Below are 21214 nucleotides of genomic sequence, written 5' to 3' on the forward strand. Positions count from 1 at the left end.
CTCCTTTGCCCTTCAAGGCTGACTCTCTGAATCGCTCTCCCACTGCATACAGTTCATAGCCCTAAGCAATTGCCCTAATTTTCCAGGCCCTAGGTTTGCCTCAATTCCAGTCTCACCAGGTGGTGTAGCAGGCAGGTATCTGAGAAACCCCATGTTCATAAAATTTGAATAGAGCTTCTTGTGACTGGTTCGTCTGCCAAGGGCCAGCCCACATCTTATGTCTATTTGTGCACTGGACTTCCCATAGAGCTTATTTATCTGTTGCATATAATGCACCTTAAAAGTGTTAGTTAGCCAGTTGTTCACATGTACTTGACATGTTTCTCCAAATACATTGTAAGTACATGGACAAAAAGCACTACATCTTGTATACTTTGAAGCAGCTAGAATGGAGTAGTACTGTAGAGGTACTCAAAAAGGGTAGACTAATTGGCTGATTACAGAGGGGGTCCAGGATCCTGAAACAACAGAATGAGTCCACTGATTCTGATTTTCTCCATCTGTGTGGATGTTAGCAGAGAGTTAAACAGATCAGAAAAAGCTATCTGGGTTCTGGACATTGTCCTAAACCAGAACAGTGGAGTCTGGTTCAAATGCAATTAAACTTAACACAGGAAAATGCCAGAGAGAGAACAAAGCCGAACAGCCTGAGGTAGCTCCATTTCAATTTCATTTTTAAGCCTAAAATCAAATCAGCTGATGCTGAGTGCCTACTGTGTACAAAGAAGCCTGTGCAAATCGACAGATACCTGAGAGAGCTGCCTTCTCTTAACCCAAACACCTTTCAGGGCAGAGCACCGTACTTGGAGACAGAACGATGGGCACCATATTCCATACATGCCTCAAAATCCAGGAACAGATTATTTAAAGTCTCTGAGCCTCATGGAATTTTTGATTTGTTTGTTTGTTTGTTTTATGATGTGCTTGCGTCTGAGCGGCAGGAAAGACTAGAGCCATCTTGCTTCTATGTGGAGCCGGAGAATTAAACCAACCCTGGAACTCAGAGGTGGTGCAGTTCAATTCAGCACACAAGACTTCTGTAGTCTTTGCTATCTTCAAGAGCCTGTGCTAGACCCTGTGTTGTGTGACAACGTGACTGGGACCCCCGAAGGGCAGCAGCCAACTTATGACTATGAAGACCCAAGCTGAGGATGAATCAGTGCCCTGTGAGGACAGCAGAGCAGAAATATGACAGTTAGTGCTTAGTACTGAGGACATCATTGCGCCCCGGAGCTGCCTATGTTAAGCTTCTTGTTGCGCGAGATAAATATTTTCCTCTGTGTTTAAGGCATTTTGATTTGCCCAACCCCTGCCTTAACACTGTCTGCAAAAGAGTGGAAAAAAAAATTCTCCTATCTAGAGTATTTCTTCTCTTCTGCCTTTACTTAAAATTTTTTTACAAATATGTACATAGAATTTTAAAATATGTACACAGAATACTAAAAATGTGAGGTAATAATAACATGTTTCTCAGAGGGATGGTGTGAAGATCAGTAAGATAAATATGCAAAAAATACTGTAGACGCATTAATAATTTCCTTTATTATCTTCATCGTCACACCACCAGACTCCCTTCCTTTGCTCTCTTCCCAGCAACACTGCCTGCCGTCAGCGGCGCGGAGTCAGGCCGGCAGTGCTACAGAGTCCCTTCAGAGCTAAGACAGCAGGGATGGAGAGAGCTAAGTAAGTGCTGTCAGTTATGTTGGCTAGTGAGGAAGAAGGGGGTTAGCTGCTTCACTCACAATTTTGGAACCCTGTAGCTATTCACCCTGTTTATGTAACAGATGCTAAATAGAAGAGAGATGTCAGCTTGGAAAGCAGAAACCCATACTAACCAACTCTGAAGTGAGAACTCTAATGAAAGCCAAAAATAACAAAGTTCTCTTCTCTGTGACAAGAAAGGGGTATTAAAAATTCAGGCAACCTGAAACAATCCATTCAAAATGGCATAAATCTTCCTGTAACATTTTACCATCTTCCTGTAACATTTTACCATCTTCCTGAATGCAACTTTTTCTACACTCACTCAGGCATGATGGTGATGGAAAGCAAGATGGATGCTATTTATAAACCAATGATTGAAAAAAAAAAAATTCAAAACTCTGACCGATTGACCAATGTATTCTATATTTTTAGTGGAAGCCATAGAAGGCATAGTTCTGTAGTAAAATATGTCATTTCAGTGATACATAGTTTACATTCATGTTTTTAATTTTTTAACTCATTATACATCTCCATAGGGTTTAGGTCCCCACTCCCCCACCAAGAAAAAGAGAGAGAAAAACCACAAACATCCAAAGTTAAAAATGTGTATATAAATTATATAAATTTAAATTTATAAATATGAATTTATATAAATTATATAAATATAATTTAAATGCCCGGTAAGTTTTCCTTTCAATAAAAACATTCTCACAATTTATATTTCTGTAACCATCATTCAATAATGCTAATGTATAAAAATATTGCAAGGAACTCTTTCTTGTCAATGATCTGGAGATATTGCTATTGGCTTTTATTGGTAAGTTTACTCAGCAACAGTTAGGGTATATACAGTCCACTGCATCTTTGTTTTGCACATTCTTGTTCAGGGTAATAAAAAGGGTCAAATTCCTTTAGTTAAACTTTTACAATGACATTGTGGCAATATATTTGAAATATTTGTCACTCTCCAAGGAATTATACTGATCAACATACAGCAGACTTTCAAATAAATCTAATTATTTGAATATGTTTATGATGGTTACTTAAATAATATTTAAATATGTAAAGATATGGCTACTCAAAAACGTTGCAGTGTTCCTGTAAAATCAAGGTTTGTTTAACTTTGATCAGGTCTCCTCCGTAAAAAGTTCGTACGGCAGTAGCAGAGCCAAGGGTCTTAAACATTCTGAAGCACCTCTTCCGTTCACCCGAAGATCTCAGGCACTCCGGATGCTGTCTCTCTGCTGAATCCTGCTGAAATGAGCAGAAGTGTTCATGTGAGGAAAGTCAGGAAAGTTCATTTTATTCAGAAGTGTGGAAAGGGCTGTGCGGATTTGTTTTAATAGACCCATCCTGGACATTGAGAGAGTGCTTTGAATTGGATATTGATATTTTCATTGAAGCTAGAGGAATCTGAAATGCTCACCGGGGTAAAGGAAAGAGATTATGTTGTGATAACAACAAAAATAAGAATTGGTGTTTCTCAGCCGGGCACGGTGGCTCACGCCTATAATCCCAGCACTTTGGGAGGCTGAGGCGGGCGGATCACCTGAGGTCAGGAGTTCGAGACCAGCCTTACCAACATGGTGAAACCCCGTCTCTACTAAAAATACAACTATTAGCTGGGCTTAGTGGCGTGCGCCTGTAATCCCAGCTACTCAGGAGTCTGAGGCAGGAGAATCACTTGAACCCAGGAGGCGGAGGTTGCAGTGAGCCGAGATAGCGCCATTGCACTCCAGAAAGCAAGACTCTGTATCAAAAAAAAAAAAAAAAAAAGGTGTTTCTCACTACTGTGGGTTGTGATGTAGTGAAAACACGGTTATTCGCCACCATGGCACACGTTTACCTGTGTAATAAACCTGCACGTCCTGTACATGTATCCTGGAACTTTAAATTAAGTTAAATTTAAAAAAGAAGATATGGTTATTTATCATACGGGAAAGACCATGATGTGTGGACTGGTGTGCACTAGTTGCTAGTGCCCTCTGCTGGACAGAATGAGCATTTCACCAGGAGGGCTGTGGCTGGGCTGTCTCCCTTGTTATCAGCAGTAAGGATGGATACGTATTTTTCCAATTCAGATGCTTTTGTTGTAGGACACACAACACACAGCATCTCCCTAAGGAAAAAAAAATCTAAACTAAAGACAAGATACAGAGACTCATTCTTACTATGTGATTCTATTAGGAATAATGGTTTTCAATTTGCATAACCTCTGATAGCATTTTCTTTTTACTTACCCTTCCTGCCTTCTTTTAAACAAACTATATAAAACTCCTTACACTGAAATGTATTCCATAGGAACTCTTCCTATTCTTTTTCTTTCACTCTCTATCTTGGACATATTATCTAAAACATTTCTTTTTAAAAGAATATATCTTATACATATTCTCTCTATTTTTTAATATATATTCTACTTGTAAAATGCATCAATATAGTGTCATTTCAAATCTAGGCAGTAACCATGACATTGCTCACCTCAAAATGCTCCAGTTTATCATAAATGATCAGTAGCCGAGAGTGTGAAATCAAAGCCAGAGAAACATGAAAGACCTCCTTCTGGTGTCAAGTCCTTTGAGGCCAGTTCGGACCAGCAGTCCAGCAGTAGGAAACACAGCAGTGGAGGTGTGCAGAGGCTTGTGTGAACAGTTCACCGTTATTCACACCCCTTGAGTTTGGTTGTTGAATGGAAGGTTGAAACATATTTCCTCAACTCAAAGCAAAACTAACCTGAAAACATAAATTGGCCCATTTGGGCTTCAAACTTGACTCAAATGTACAAAAAGGGGTTCACAAACTTCAGGGAACCTGATTCAACCTTTTAGTTTGTTAAGAAACCCAGAAGAGAGGGCCTTTATAGTTATCAAAGGTCTGCACGTTACCTCGCCAATGGAAGTGTGCTGTTAATAAAAGCTGCTCCCCCACGTGTCGGGGGCACCAACCCACTGTGCCTCAGAAGTCCCCAAATGTCTGGCATGGTACCAACCTTTTTTTTAGGCTAAATTTATACTCTATCCAGTTAAACTGTGATGAGCAGAGTGTCAGTTACTTCAGTTAAACAAATAGCTAATTCTGAAAATAATATTAAAATTAACTTTCATAAGGTTGTAGACATAAAAATTGAACATATTAAGGTTTTATATCATTGTCCACTTTATAATAATAATTTCAAAAACTTACAGCAAGGACAGTAATATTTTCATGCTTGCTTTGTACTTTTCTTCGATATATTTGAAAATGTTTGAAAAATGGCTTATACTCCTGTAGCATCTGCTAAATGGTCTCATAAGTGTCAGCACCTTCAATGTCACTTGCTTTCTATAAATAGCTAACATGCCTGAAGCTTCTCAAACATCACTTACTTTGTACCTGGAGGTTTGTTTCCCCTCTATGTTGGAACACATTTTTTTAAAATGTATAGGCAACCCTAATACCATTGTGCTATTTTTCATACTTGGAGCTCTTCTTGCCTTTTGTCATATCTGATATTGTTTTAATATGTGGAAATAAGACAAAAATGTCAAAAGAAGAAGAAAGCACCAGCAGAGATGTACTATAAATTGAAATATTTTATATCTACAGTAAAAAAAAAACCTTTAATTTTAAAAATGCCAGAAATGATTCCATCAGTATGAAAATAAAGATGTCATGACTAAATAGGAATTTTCAGTCTCTTAGCTGTCAATAATTAATAGATTATTTACACTGGCACACTCACATTTCCCAGCTTTCTGGATTCCATTTACACTTTGATCCTTTGCTCAGCAGCAAATTTAGCATCATTGTGACCTTCCTCTGCCCAACACCATCCGCCCATCAGACAGGGAGAGAGCATCATCTGATATGTGCATTTATTAAGGCAGCAAGCTCCAAATATTGGAAAAATGACAAATGCCAGTGTTTCCTATAATAAACTGGAAAAGAAACAGATTGTTCTTAAGGAAAAATCAATTAGCAAACCCTCTCTACAATGCTTTTCTTAGGAGACAAGATGTTTGCATCCTATGGTGAAGTATAGCTCTTAAAAGATTGTTTCTGATTAAAATCCTGCAGAATTGATAGCACTTTTACAAGTGGTTATATAATTTCTTCATATAGAGGAAATCTTAATGTTAAAGATTCACAATGTCTGCTTAATTGCATTGCAAACAATGGTTTAAAATAATTGAAGTATCATTAACACCCTGATCTTAGAAAAGCCTAGATTATGATGAAAAAAATGTACATTTAATGAAGTCTATATTTTAAAAAAGAAAATGAAAACTTATTTAAAATTATGCCCAAGAAACATACTGTGGAAGTCCACACATCATATTAATGGTCAGAAAAAGCGTCATGAAACCATGGAATCTTAAAAATGTATAGTAATCAATGTGATAATATTTGGCATAGATGCACAGGACTGTTAGTGTGGAAAATCATTTTGAAGCTGATTTGTCCTTTGATGTTGATTCAGGTTTGCATATTAAAAGACTTTGAACTAGGCCAAAATGATGTGGAGCTCCAATATGCAGTAAAGATATAAAGAAGAGTGAAAAATACACACTGTAGCTGCTATGTAAACAAGATGTCAAATATTATTTGTGGATTTCCTTACTAGAAAATCATTGTGCAGATAATGTGTCAACATTTGCATTAATGATAGCACTATTAATAATGAAACTGTGCAGGATGAAGCTTTTGGTACCATGTTTCAGCTTGGAATGTATTAGGGGAGGGAGAGGTGTATTTTACCTTTCTAAAAACAAAGGCTTCAATATTAAGAATATATTACAAGTACAGTCTTCATGGTGAGTACGCAAATATCATCCTTCTTTCCCATGGCCTCTTTTTAGGCCATATTCATTCAGAATCAAAAAGAGAACACGGGTTTTTTTTAAGGTTATATGAGATTGAAGTGACACCCATACTGCTTTTGTGTCGATTTGGAAATTCTAAGCTGTTTTCAACTGCTCCCCGTTAAGACCAGTCAGCAGGCCAGAGCTGCTTTCACCTCCCTTGAAAGGCTCCATAGACAGACAACCTTTTTTCAGCCAGTGTAGATCTGATTTTATTGTTACTATCTCACTGTATGGCATCTAACCAACAGTTAAGATAACTAGGCCGGGCGCGGTGGCTCACGCTTGTAATCCCAGCACTTTGGGAGGCCGAGGCGGGCGGATCACGAGGTCAGGAGATCGAGACCACGGTGAAACCCCGTCTCTACTAAAAATACAAAAAAATTAGCCGGGCGTGGTGGCGGGCGCCTGTAGTCCCAGCTACTCGGAGAGGCTGAGGCAGGAGAATGGCGTGAACCTGGGAGGCGGAGCTTGCAGTGAGCCGAGATCGCGCCACTGCACTCCAGCCTGGGTGATAGAGCGAGACTCCGTCTCAAAAAAAAAAAAAAAAAAAAAAAAAAAAAAGATAACTAAAATCTCTAGAATTTATGGAGGGCTTTTATTTCAATGAAAGTACTTTTATATCTATTTTTATTAAAACATGAAAACTTAGGGCTCAAAAGAAATTTCAAGTTCTCTGGCCCATTTTTCACCTAGAAGTTCACTCTCATTTGATACGATTCTAAAATGCTGAAAATACACTTTGCCTAAGAAATGAAGGGTTAGAAATGAACCATTTCCAAGACCCCTTATCACTATGATGTTTTCTTTCTATGATTCTTCTTATGTAAGCTTCCAAATGAGATCCTCCAAAAAGAACTTTGAGAAATCTCTGGGGTTTTCTTAGCAGACTACACTAATGGAAAGTTTTTCCATTAATCTATCTTCTATTCCTTGCCCGGAATTTTATAAATGTGTTCAATCACCATATTAATTACAAAGCCACATGTGGGTGTCTAGAACATTCCAGACTCGAAAAGAATTTTCTTCCAACTGAGTATAATCATGACATGAGCACCTGATCTCGTTTACTTTTCTCTCCAGAGCTGTGTACTTGTCCTCTTTCCAGCCTGACTGTGACTAACAGAGGGAAGAAGAACAAGGCAGGTTTTTCTAGTCCAGGCTTTTTTTTCTGCTGTGAGTACGTATTTTTATTCGTTGTGGTAGGTATTCAGTACCCCAGCAAATTACATCCTTCATGCAATACCACAGCATAGCAATTTCCTTTGCAAAATTCCTTGGCAGGAAATACTACCAAATGCTAACTTTGTCCCAGAAATAACTGCATATTGGACCGTATGAAAGATTCTACACAATATACTTTAACTGTGCTTAAAGAAATGGTGATGCCAGGAAAATCACAAAGTATGAATGAAATCTGAAGCTTAGGATAACTTTCTACCACAAGTTTCCATCCATATGGCAATAATCTGGGGGGGAGATTACCACTGCATTTAAAAAAGACATCAACGGCTATCTCTCTGGAAGATATGCTTTGCTGGAGACAGAAAGATGAATGGCGAGTAATATTCTTTCTTGTTAACCTGTTTCACAACATGAAATTATCTTTTTATCAGTGATCTGTATATAATACAGGATTCTACCCAAACGCAAGAAACCCTAGTGTTTCAAGATGATTACAGATAAACAGTAGAAAAATATTGCATAAAGTTGATTTATTACCAGGCAACCCTACAATATTTAGACAACTAAAAGAAACCTAAGCAGCATTCCATTTGTGACACTGGCCAACAAAAAGGTACGGAGTTTTCACTAGAAGTGAATTTTCAGCTTGAGCTATGACCTCTGAAGAAATGAGATTCGTAATGTAAATGCTAATAGAGCCTCTTCCATGGCAGCCTGAACCCACTGCTATGAAAACACAGAATTACAAGCATCTTTCAGCTTCTTCAGTTTAGTTTTAATTACTGCGGAACAGCCTTCTGCTTCTCTGTCAGTCCTGCCTCTGTCAACACTCCACTCTGAACCTGGATTCTCTGAAGCTTCTGTGTTCATAATATACGCTCGCTCTTTAAGAAGGCTTTGTTTTGCGAGATTCTTTTTAAATCTCTATTTTCAGCTGGATGACTGTAATTCCCTCCTACCATTTCCTATTCACTCTTTCTTTAAATTCTGCCCAGAGAAATAGATATCACTGTGTTCAAAATACTAAGTTCAAAAATTGCAGTTAGAAAAATGACTCCTGAAGGAAACGCACATCCTTATCCTAGAGAAATCCAACGTTAAAATTGGTGTATTGGGCATCCAAGATGTCTGCAGCCTTTCCCTGCACTGAAACTACTTAAGGCACATACTACGGCTTTGATTAGCCAGCTTCTCTCTCTGCAGTCTGTTTCCCAAACCTTTCAACCTTCCCTCACAGGTTCTTCTCTTTGTATCATCTACACCGGTGGTTCTCAAAGTGTGAAATGCAGAATCTTAAGGGTTCCTAAGAACCCATAATGGTTTCAGGGGATCTGCAGGGTCAAAAATTTTTTCATAATAATACTAAGACATTTACCTTTTTCATTTTGACTGTTGCATGGATTGTGCAAAAGCAATGGTGGGTAAGACTTCTGGTGCCTTAGCAAAATCAAGGCAATGGCATCCACTGTATTAGATAGTTATTGGGCTTTTCAGTTGCCTCACACAGTTTTTGCAAAATCCCATTTCACTTAGAAATATCTTAATAAAAGAGTAAAAATTATTAATTTTATTAAAACTGAATCCTTGAGTACAATGTGTAATAATATTATTATTTATTTTTTATTAGAGACAGGATCTCGCTCTGTCACGTATGCTGGACTGCAATGATGTGATCATAGCTTACTGCAGCCTGGAACTCTTGGACTTAAGGGATCCTCTTGCTTTAGACTCCTGAGTAGCTAGAACTACAGGCATGTGACACCATGCCAGGCTAAATTTTTTTTTCTGTTTTTGAGAGATGGGGTCTCACTATGTTGCCCAGGCTGGTACTGAACTCTCAGTGTTTAATAATTTAGATGACAAAATAGGAAGAAGACATGCAGCACTTTTGCTGCATATAGAGATACAAGCTTTGTGTCAAGGAAAAGCATTTGTGTGATTGTTTGAGTTGCAAGTTCAACAAGACACTTTGTGGAACATTATTTTTACTTGAAAGAATAACTGACAAGCTATGATTACTCAATCTCGTGTATTTGGTGGACATTTTCCCAAAACGAAATAAAATAAGCCTAGCACATCAAGAAAAGCACCTGATAATGTTTGCTGCCACTGATAAGACTAAAAGTTTTGAAAGAAAATTGAAATTTTAGAAACTTGTATCTAAATGATAAGCTTGCTGCTTCCCAATACTTGAAAATTGTTTGAGATTGGTGGTGATATCAATGAGTGCATTTTTTATATTATATAATGAAATATGTCAATATTTGGAAGATCCACGTAACTCCCTGAATTTATATTGTCAAATGACCATTGAAAATGTTCCAAAAGTCATGCAAGGGCAAAATAGCTATTCAAAATTAAAAGCAGACCAAGGGATTTTAATTAACAAAGTATGAAAAGTTTGTTTAATGTGATTTCAGCTTTGGCATTGTAAGTAACCTTTAATAAACAACCACTTGCTAAGTTTTCGTGTAGTATCGAAGAGGAATATTCACAGATGATGATCTTAACAGACTGTTAAAGTACTCCCCTTTTTCCACTACATGGCTGAGAACAGACTTTCTTCATTTGCTTCAACAGGGGTAACATATCCAAACAGATTAAAAGCTTAGAAGTAGACCTGACAATCCAGTTTTCTTCTATGGAGCCAGACATAAAAGAGATTTACAAACAAACAATGTAATATAATAACACTAGTCATTAACTTTTCTTATCTTTGAAAATGTGGTGTTTTTTGTTTGTTTTGTTTTGTTTTGTTTTTCTGAGACAAAGTCTCACTCTGTCGCCCAGGCTGGAGTGCAGTGGCGCAACCTCAGCTTGCTGCAACCTCCACCTCCCGGGTTCAAGAAATTCTCCTGCCTCAGCCTCCTGAGCAGCTGGGATTACAGGCACCTGCCATCATGCCTGGCTAATTTTTGTATTTTTAGTAGAGGTGGGGTTTCACCATGTTGGCCAGGCTGGTCTCGAACTCCTGACCTCAGGTGATCCACCCACCTCGGCCTCCCAAAGTGCTGGGATTACAGGTGTGAGCCACCGTGCCTGGCCTGGTTATGTTTTATAACAACATTTATGTTAGCATGTAATGGGGTTCGTTATTGTCATTTTTGAATTAATAAATATGTTTAGATTTATCAGTTCTAATTTCTAATATGATAAGTATAGATTGATATAATCCACATAAACAAAAAATCAGGAGAGTTCTCAATAATTTTAAAAAGTATACATACAGAAGTCCTGAGATTAAAAAGTTTGAGAACTGCTGCTGTACACCCATGCGTTGTCCTTGTATTCTAGTAGGCTCATTATTCAGCTACCTTGTTTTCTTTTAGACACGGAGTCCTTAACGTGGGGTCCTAAGTGGATTTTAGAGAGTTCACAAAACCATAATACTTCACAGAATTTCACTTAGGTATATTTTTTTCTAGGGCAAGAGTCATGAATTTTATAAGGTTCTCTAAGTCATGAGGAATCACTGCTAAAGTCAGGGAGTGTACCTTCTCCAGACTCTGCCTAGACTCCATGGCACCTGGGGACAAACAGTATGGAAGTCCAGGAGCCAGAGCTTAAGGAAGGGACGAGGTAGATAGGATGAAGCTCCAATTATAGTAACTCTTCCTTTAGCTTTCCTCACTTTCCTATGGCCTTTCTTCCAGATGGATCGGATACCTTTCCTTTTGCTTCTCTAATGCCCTCTCTGCACATCCTATGATGCAGCGTAAGTTCATGATTATCTTCCCTGTTGGACTGTGAGCCCCTGGAGAACAGGAGCTATGCCTATTCATCTTTGCATCCACTGTGACTGCCACAGTGCCTGGGATATAAGAAATGCTCAACTATTATCTTTTTTAATGCTGTTAGTTTACAGTCAGAAAGAAAAAGCAGAACACAAATAACTATCATAGTAATGTAAACAATGTGTCATAGTGGCTTAGATTTGGATCGCCTGGATTCAAAGCCAAAGTTCTGCCACTTAATACTTTAGTGACCTTGGACAAACTATTCTTCCTCTCTGTGGACCAGTTTCCTCATCTGTAAAGTAGGAAAAATAATAGGGTCTACCTCATGGCATTGTTAGGAGGTAGTTTTTATGAGAATAAAAGAGGTAATTCCTATAAAATTCTTAGAACAGTACCTACACATAGGTAGGCCTCTCTTGGTAAAGAAGATGAAGTCATTCATATCTGACTAAATAGGCAACATTTGAGTAAAGTGCATTTTATTCCAATACCATTTTAATTATCATTCACACTTTAACACGTGTTTGAGGATAAATTTATAGAAGTCAATATCAGGTAGTAATCAGAGGTTCATCAGCTTTTCATTTGATATCTGGCTAATCTCTGATAACTTTTCTCCTCAAGTGACATGGTGTAGCATCATAAGGCGTTATGCAGTATCAAATGTTATGCACAAATAGGTACCTAATGGTGGGTTTAAGGATGTTGCTGCAGTCCAAGTTCTTTCATTTTCCTGATTATAGCTGCATTTGCATAATGTATGATTCAAACATTATTGCTGTTAAATAATGCATAAATATTCTCTCATGCTGAAATACATCTATTTCCTCTCCATGAATTCTACTGAGTATATCCTTCAGTTGTTGTTCTAGTTACAACGTAGTTGGAGATCCAGATACATCAGAACCATGACTGGGGGAAATGTCATAGCCAGAAAAATGCATATTCTCAGAACTGTAAATGAAGTATACATTATTAAGTGTGCCAGGTTTTTCCCTCTTCGAGATGCATTATATTTGGAATCTAACGTTTTCTACTTTAGAAATGGCAAATACTTCCTTGATCACCTGATAATTAGAAGAAATTTGCATGTCTAATAAAAATGTCCTGGAAGGTCTCAAAAAAAAAAAGACAATTTTTTGTTTGTTTTCTTCTGTTTTTCCAAAGTATAATATAAATATGAACACGATCATATACTTTAGAGATTTTCTTGCATACTAGGAAATACTATCTAAATTATTAGAGGCAATGATAATTGACATGAACTCCCACTTCACCTTTACAGCTTTAAATTTTCCATTTAATGTACGCTCTATGATTCTCTTATGGAAACCACAGCTGCTTCTTTGTTTTATAAAATATATGTTTAAAACAAAATACGAGTGTTTATTTCTAAATATATTGCCAATTTTTCTTTCCCAAAAAGATGACTTGCCTTTCCAATTCCCTTTCACTTGTAAAAGAGATATCACCTAGGACTTAATTTAGAATCGACTGTAGTAGATTCTCTTGTCTTAGTCTATTTTCTATTTGCTGCTAGTATGAAATAATCAAGTGATCAAAACAGACCACATTTTAAAAATTGTATCTTATTTTATGATTCAACATTATGATGCCAAAAGATGTCTAGCCCCATATTACGATTGCTGTAATGTTACTCACACACATGCAATCACATACACATATGAAGAGAGCCTATTTTCTCTGTCAGATGGATTTTCTGTCACTTCCCTATTCTATCCTCTACTTACTACTGCTGATAAAACGGTGTGATGCATTCAAATGTCTAATAAAAAAAAGGATGTGCCTTTAAAAGAATGCATTTTAATTCTAAGTATTTCATTATAGAAAAAATGATAGCTCTGAAATGCATCATAAGAACTTCAAACTTTTAAATGAGAAATTCAAATATATTTTATTTGAAAATTGAATATACCTGTATAATAAAAAAAGTAAAATGGACTGTGACATTGCTTGTCAGTTTCACACATGGAACTCCCAAACAAATATTTGCTAAAGAAATCAATTTCATATACAACAAGGCTGTTCATTAAATATTTTCCACTTTGCCGTAGATTGTATGCAATGGAGCTATCAAAGCCTGAGATAAGAGGTGCAGAGCCCTAGCTCTGGGCACTTCAGATTTAGAGAGTGCAAATTTTCAGCACAAAAACTTGAATCAAATTTGTTTCTTTCTCAACCTCCTTAATGAGCAATTCTAAAGCCCGTGGAGCAATTGATTTAAAAACAACAACAACAATAGGAAGCAGACCACTGGGCATGGAGGTCCAAGGACACCTTCCATTGGAGAGATTGTGGCTACAATTTGGAAGCTTTAAACTCCTGCTCATTTCTCTGCATAGTTTATGCCCATAGGATATGGTACCTACCTAAATCTTAGTAAACAGAGGGACCTCCTTAAAGCTGCATGCTCAAACATTAGATTATCTTCAATGGAAAAGAGGTTCTATAAAAACTTCAACCCAAATTCCACTTGTAAACCCAGGAAAAGAGACGACCCAACATCCACCACATCCTCAGATCGACCGGACAAACCCCCAGCCTTAAGTGGCCAAAAGAATTGGAACTTCAGCATTTTACTCTTTACTCTTTTTCTTTTTTTTTTTTTTTTTTTTTTTTGAGGCTGGATGTCGCTCCCAGGATCTCGACAGCCTAGATCTCGACACCCAGGCTGAAGTGCAGTAGCACAATCATGGCTCACTGCACCCACAAATGCCCATGCCCAAGCCATCCTCTCGCCTCAGCCTCCTGAGTAGCTGGGACCACAAGTGTGCATTTTACTTTCGTCGACTATAAAAACTTGATTCAACCAACCAAATGGCATAAGATTTGGGGGAGCATTGTTGTTTTTATTGAAGCATATTAAATAGTACAAATAACTTTGAAACTCAAATTGCATCTGTGAGAATGCTATGGCAACATGAGGAAGTTCTGCAAGTTTTGTAAATCTTACATCTTGGGTGTTCCCAGAACTTTACACTGTTTTGTAAGTCTCTCCACATTCATTCAATCTGATGACATTTTCTCTACCTTGCAAAGTCCCTCAACCAAAAGAGCTTATTAGTAGAATAAACCTTTTGAAAGACACTAAATTTCTTCAAGGTGCTAGAAAACCACACATAACGTGAGTCTATTGATTGCAAAATTACTCTGTGAGGTCTGAATATTGTGCTGGGCCCTAATGTCCCAATTGCCTTCACTGACAAGTATTCCTGACTCAAAGTCTTGGGAAGATCAAAGCCCTGGTGACACTTGCACTCCCCATGCTGTCTCCCTTCTCGCCCTGACTATAGGTCCAATCTCCAGCTTACTCATTTAGGCAGTTTCTCTAAGGCTGAGATAAAGGAGTGTTTAATCAGAAAATGTATTAACTAATTGGTGAAGCCTATTATAAAAATTCCCCTAATTACTCTGTGGTGTCAAGAAAAAGGGCCTGTCAAGAGAGTATCAGTGCTACAACTGTGACAGCAAAAAGCAACATTTGGAAGTGCTCCTCCCTTGGGCCTTTTCTTTGATTTTTGCCTTTAATACTGATAAGAAGTGACAGTAGTTGGATAAAACAATCAAAACTTGAGTTGAAGAGCTTATAAACCTTCTGACACTTCAATAAACCAAAAGCCGATATGAAACTAGCAAAATGGTTTTATTTTAACTCTGGCTAGCCACACACCACAGACGTGACATCCATTTGCAGAGCTCTGAGCTCTCTCCTTGATATAATATTTTACTAACTCTCATTTCACATCTTTTAAATAAGAAATAAATGCTAAATTCTACCAAGAGAAATAAAATCTTTTATAATCTTTTAGACAGTTGTTGTCATCCCTCAGGAGAGCTTTATGCCTGCTGCTAAATGCCTACAAATCAATATTTAATATTTTGAAACATGAAGTCTTAATTATCTATCTCCCTTTTAAGCGTGAAACCCATACTGAGTGAAAATAAAACCATTTGTTGGCTGATGGATTGATTGCCACTTATTAGCACTTTTTTGATCTGCAGGTCAGATTACAGGGCTTCATTCCAGACACATACTATACCTTATCATTTATGCCTTGATGTATGAATGAGTAGAACAGAATATAGTAACTCAGGGCTATGTGAAGATCTTTTTCACTTTGGTTTATTGGAATAACACTGACAAATTAAGAAAGAAATAATCTTCAAGTCATAACCATTATTTATGTTCCAGACAGACTTTTTATTCTTAGGTACAATAACAATACAAATTCTAATGCCCTATGTACAAACTAGAACACAAAAGAGAATTGTGTATATCTCTCCCTACCAAGGAGGAAGGGGGAAATTGTATGATCTTGATCAATTGTGTAATGTTACAAAAGCCCCAATTAAGAAAGGGGGAAAACCCATGGGCTTCTGTGCACCTTTCACCTGCCTATACTTGACCAGAAGCCTTAACTACAACAGAGCTGAACCCTGAGCAGGTCTTCTGCCTCTAGGAGTAAAGAGGCCACAACTAGATTGGTAATAAGCTGAATTGTCTTGGTTGTATTTGTCCAAAACATAAGCAGGAGCTTCCTGAAATGAAACACATGGTTAAGTGGGGAAAGGCTTTGTCCACGTTCTAGAACCTGTGAATGTGACCTTATTTGGAAAAAAAAAAGGTCTTTGCAGATATAATTAAGTTAAAGACCATGAGATGAGAGCATCCTGGACTATCCAAGTGGGCCCTAAATCCCATGATAAACGCCCGCATAGGAGTCACACAGGGTAGAGGCACCCAGGGAGACAGAGGAGAAGGTCATGTGAAGACAAAGGCAGAGGCTGGAGTTACGCAGTCACAAACCAAGCCATGCCTGGAGCCACTTGTGGAGGAGGCAAAGAAAGATTTCCCCCAGAGACTTCAGAGGGAATGCAGCCCATTTGACACCTTGATTTTGGACTTCTGGCCTCCAGAACTGTGAGAGAATAAATTTCTATTGGTGTAAGCTATAAAGTTTGTGGTTATTTGCTGTGGCAACCCTAGGAAACGGATACACACGGCATGAACACAAGAAGACTTAATGGGGAGCTGATGAGGTAGACAGGCACAGTGACAAATGAGCTGTACTGACTGGTCCTAAATTCAGCTGGGATGAGAGTTCCACAAGTGTTTAGAGGCTTTCCTCAAATTACATCTTTCTTGTTTACCTCGCTTTCTCTATCATTAACACTTTTTGGTCCTTTTTCCTTGTAAATGCACTACATGCCTATACTACAGAATAATGGGATTGTATAGCTTGGGTTTGCACATCAGCTCGGCCACTTAACCTTAATCATCACTTAATCACCTGTATTCTATTATTTATAAGAAGAAGTTAATAATATCTCCTTACGGGTTTGTTGTAAGATTATAGATATATTTGTAAAGTATTTAATACGGTGCCTGGAATACCATCAACGTGCAATAAATTATAGAAAAAGAAGCTGCTTTTTCCTCTACACAAGAACAGTAGTGTGTATTAAATTTGGACAGTATTAAATGTGGACATCTTTCTCGTTATAAACTCCAGAAGAATGGGAAGCCTATCTTTTGGATGTACCTAGCACAAACTTGTGTTAACAAATGTTTTTTAAATGAATGGTGTCACCAAGCTTGCGGCAATTTCTATGTCAAATTACATCCCTTCCCACCCTTAAAACTTTACTTGTCTCTATTATGGCATTTTACACAATTGTTTGGTTCCCATCATTCCAAATTAATTCCTTTAAGCAAGTCCCTATCCTTACAATACGGTGATGAAGGTGGATCTTATCTTCAATTCCAAATTCATCCAACCTCTAAATCTTACGCCATCTCCAATTTAAGACCCTATAATGGAAACCACATTAATTCCAACTCTGTCTGGCTCTCTCAGCCCAGGTGCTTAGTTTATTTTGTCTCTTACAATTTCAAATCAAGAAATATTAGCTTCTATTAAGCAAGTCCTTTTACTGCCTCCCTGACTCTAGCCTCTACCTTGGCTTAAGCTCTTTGTCACAGTCGATTGATTGCCTTGTTCCTCCCATCTACCCATCAATCTCCACGCACCTGAATGCCCCAATCAAGTCATCCTTGATGCCTCCATTCATATTAATCTCCTTTTAAAATTTTATTTTACAATATCTGCATGGCATATTGCACAGATTATAGTTCTTTTCATGATAGTACTTCACAATTTAACATTTAGTTTTATCTGCATGTGATACACATATAATTCCAATATAAAATCTGCTGCTAATACAATTTTATAGATATATAGATAGATAGATATACACATATTTTTAAATGTATACACACACAACATATATACACATACACACATGTGAGTGTAGCTTGTCCAGGTAATCATACATACTCTCTTCAGAAGCAGTCCACATCTTTAACACTCATTAATTTTGTATTACATAGTTCATAACATAGATACTAGGCCCTCAACAAATACTTTTTGATTGATTCTAGATCAGACACAACTTTATTGTCTAAAAAAACCCAATAGAAACAAAAAATTGAATTGTATTTGCTTAATTTTTTAAATCAATTTTCCATCTTTAGTATTTTATGACTTATTTTTATTTAAGCAAGTAGGAGAATTTTCCAATGCCAACCCATCGGTTCCTCCTCTTGACTTTGAAGTGGTCGTCAGGCTAAATTGGTAACATCTTTCATCCTGTGGCAACGCCCCCATGTTGTCACAGGCATGCAATTCTGATTTCATTGCCCTATTGAGCCAAAGAGAGGCAACAAGAGATAAATCCCTTCAAAAACTCAATAAGTTTTAATAATAGCTAACAGACACAGAATACTACCCACCATAGAAATGTTTAATTGCTCTTTGTCATTAAGTTGGCTCCAATGATAAAGGCTCTTTATGAAGGTCCCTTCCCCTTTGGGATTAAACTCCGAAGAATTGGACTGGAAGGGCTTTTGAATACCCACCCACCCCCAACACACACACACAGAAACACACACACACATACACACACACACACACACCCTCTTTCAGCTATCACTGCACTGAAATAATATAAACAAGGAGGAAGCCAGTCTACTTACAAAGTTCTCAAGGGAAGGAATCTCAGTCATTCTAGATAATACACCACAGTGTTTCAAAATCTTCATCTGAGCCAGTTCTACCCTATGTCTTCCAAATCACTCCTGTTTCACTTTAAATGCAATTTATCTTAGGCTGCCCTCTATGGAGACCAAAAACAAATTAACAATATAAGAGTGGGCCTGAAAGTAATAGAATAGGAGACCATTGCTTCTCTTGGGGATGTTAAATTTATTCCTACATTTCATTTACAATATTCAAGGAAAAAATACAAGTGAATTTACAGAGAGGATTCACTTGTGCTGTGGTCATTACAGTAGGTTTTTTAAAAGCTCTTTTTCTCCCAGAAGAAATCCACTAACTGAACATAAGGACAGCAAATGATTTTTATCAAGTTGAAATGTGGAGAAGAATTAGAGAATGTTAAAAAAGCATATATTGGAACATAAAATGATAGAACCACATTCATATTTAGCCACTAATGCATGTCCACTAACTTTCTCTTGCTTCTTTATTTTCCTCTGGAAATTTAAAGGGGGGTCACACATTTGACAGCAATTTTCCTATGAATTGTGAGAAAACTGAGGCAAATATGTGGGACAGAGGCCAGATCTAGGAGAAGCTACAACACTATAAAAACATTGTTTCTGGTGCTTCTCTTTCCTCCCTCTCTACCACCTGTTAAAAGATAAACTAAGACACATTAAAATTTTAGAGAGTTTATTTGAGCAGACAGCGATTCATGAATCAGGCAGCTCCAGACTGTGGGCCATTTTGAGCTCCACTGAAGAAGGAGCATGAGGGGAAGGCTCTTATAAACTAGAGCAAGGCAAAGAAAATATTTGATTGGTTAAAGTGGAGCAGTTGCCTTATTGGGATCATTCCAGTGGAAAGTCCCTAGTCAGAGGTTAGTTGGCACCTTCTGATTGGTTAAGCCTAAATAGTGGAAAGTCACTAGTTAGGGGTAATTGGTGATTTCTAATTGACCTAGAATATGAAAGTTTACATTGATTTGGGTTTCACGTTGCTTACTTAACACAGGGCACTGGATCTGCCCCAGTCTAATGGTCTTTCAACTAATTATTTTAGCATACCTCAGTCTCTCTACTCAACATTCTCATCACTTTTTTGGAGAAATAAGTAAGATTAAGTAAGAGTTCAAAGCTCATACAAAGTGCCTGGCTTTAGTTCCACTCAATAAATACCATTTTTCAGATTATTTTCTTAAATCCTTAATCCTACTCTATGAGATAGCTGCTATTATTAGGCAAGTTTTACCAATGAGGAAAATGTGGCTCAGAGAGGGTAAGCAATTTATCTAACTCACTAAGCTAGTGAAGTGAATGCTTTACCTACCACACTACATTGACTCTATGGCAAAAAGGTGCCAGAATACTCCAGCCTTGTTTCCTTCTCTTTTACCTAAGGGGAATGCAGTCCTATGAATAGCTGTAGTCTTGCTTCAGAAACTCTACATTCATAACTGGTTTGCAAAGACTGAGGTAGAGATGGAAATCAGCTCCAATGACAAAGAAATACAGAGAAAGTCCTTCCTTTCCCTGCCTCACCTACATTGCTGCTTAGCACCATGGCTGCCAGAACCAACCAACAGAATCTGGTAAGCCAACCTCTTGGTCAGATTCATGAAACCACTGAAACTGTGGGCCTTCAGGCAATCCCATCAGCTTGTAGAGTTAAAGAATATTAGAACTAGGAGACACCTCAGGGGACAAATAATTGGACGTCCTCATCTTATATTTGAGAAAACAGGCCCAGAGCTTAAACAAACCTCCCACAATCCCAGAACAAATATGTGGGAGAACCTGGTCTTGAACTGAAGTCTTTGGACAAGACTGAAAAGATGCACTCTTGCTTTATCATATCTGTAGTAGCTGTGGCCTTGATTTGTCATCCCCTTGCCATCCCTTGGTAGCAAAACGATCATAGCTTCTACTTACAAAATTCCTTCCACTTCAAGCCAAACATTATGACATCATGATACTTTTCTAGAGTTGTAATTCATTGTAGATGCATTTGTGTTTCTGCTATATATGTTCATTACTTTTCAACATTTAAAAACCAACTAGGATATAAGTCCTTAAAGATAGACTCTGTGTCTATTTTTCTCTTTGTGTGTTTTACTCTTTTCCTCACCCTATAATATACTGCAGTTCTCAAATCCACCCAGCAGGCTATTCAAAGACACCTTGCATGGCAAGATTCTCATTTTATAAATATGAGATCTGAGAATTGTGTAAAAAGTTACAGTTTTTCATGACTAGAGGAAATTTTTGCTTCCGTGGACTTTTTTTTTACTAGTGAAATAACTTTTCAAATTCTATGAGCAAATTTAAAACCAATGAAACAAAAACACACCAGTATTCCAAGCTGCTATAGATTGAATACTTATGCCCCCTGAAATTCCAATGTTGAAGCCTAACCTGAATGTGATGGTATTTGGAGGTGGCGATTGTAGACACGGATTAGGTTATGAGGGCAGAGCCTTTATGAATGGGATGAGTGCCCTTATAAAAGTTGCCCCAGAGTGCTCTCTCCTTCCTTCTGCCACCTGAGGTGACAGCAAGAAGACAGCTGTCTATGAATCAGGAAGTGGGTCCTCACCAGACAATAAATCTGCCACTGCCTTGATCTTGAACTTCCCAGCCTCTGGAACTGTGAGAAATAAATTTCTGTT

The sequence above is a fragment of the Hylobates moloch genome, unplaced genomic scaffold, assembly GCF_009828535.3.
Source record: "Hylobates moloch isolate HMO894 unplaced genomic scaffold, HMol_V3 SCAFFOLD_5, whole genome shotgun sequence".
NCBI classification, from domain to species: domain Eukaryota; kingdom Metazoa; phylum Chordata; class Mammalia; order Primates; family Hylobatidae; genus Hylobates; species Hylobates moloch.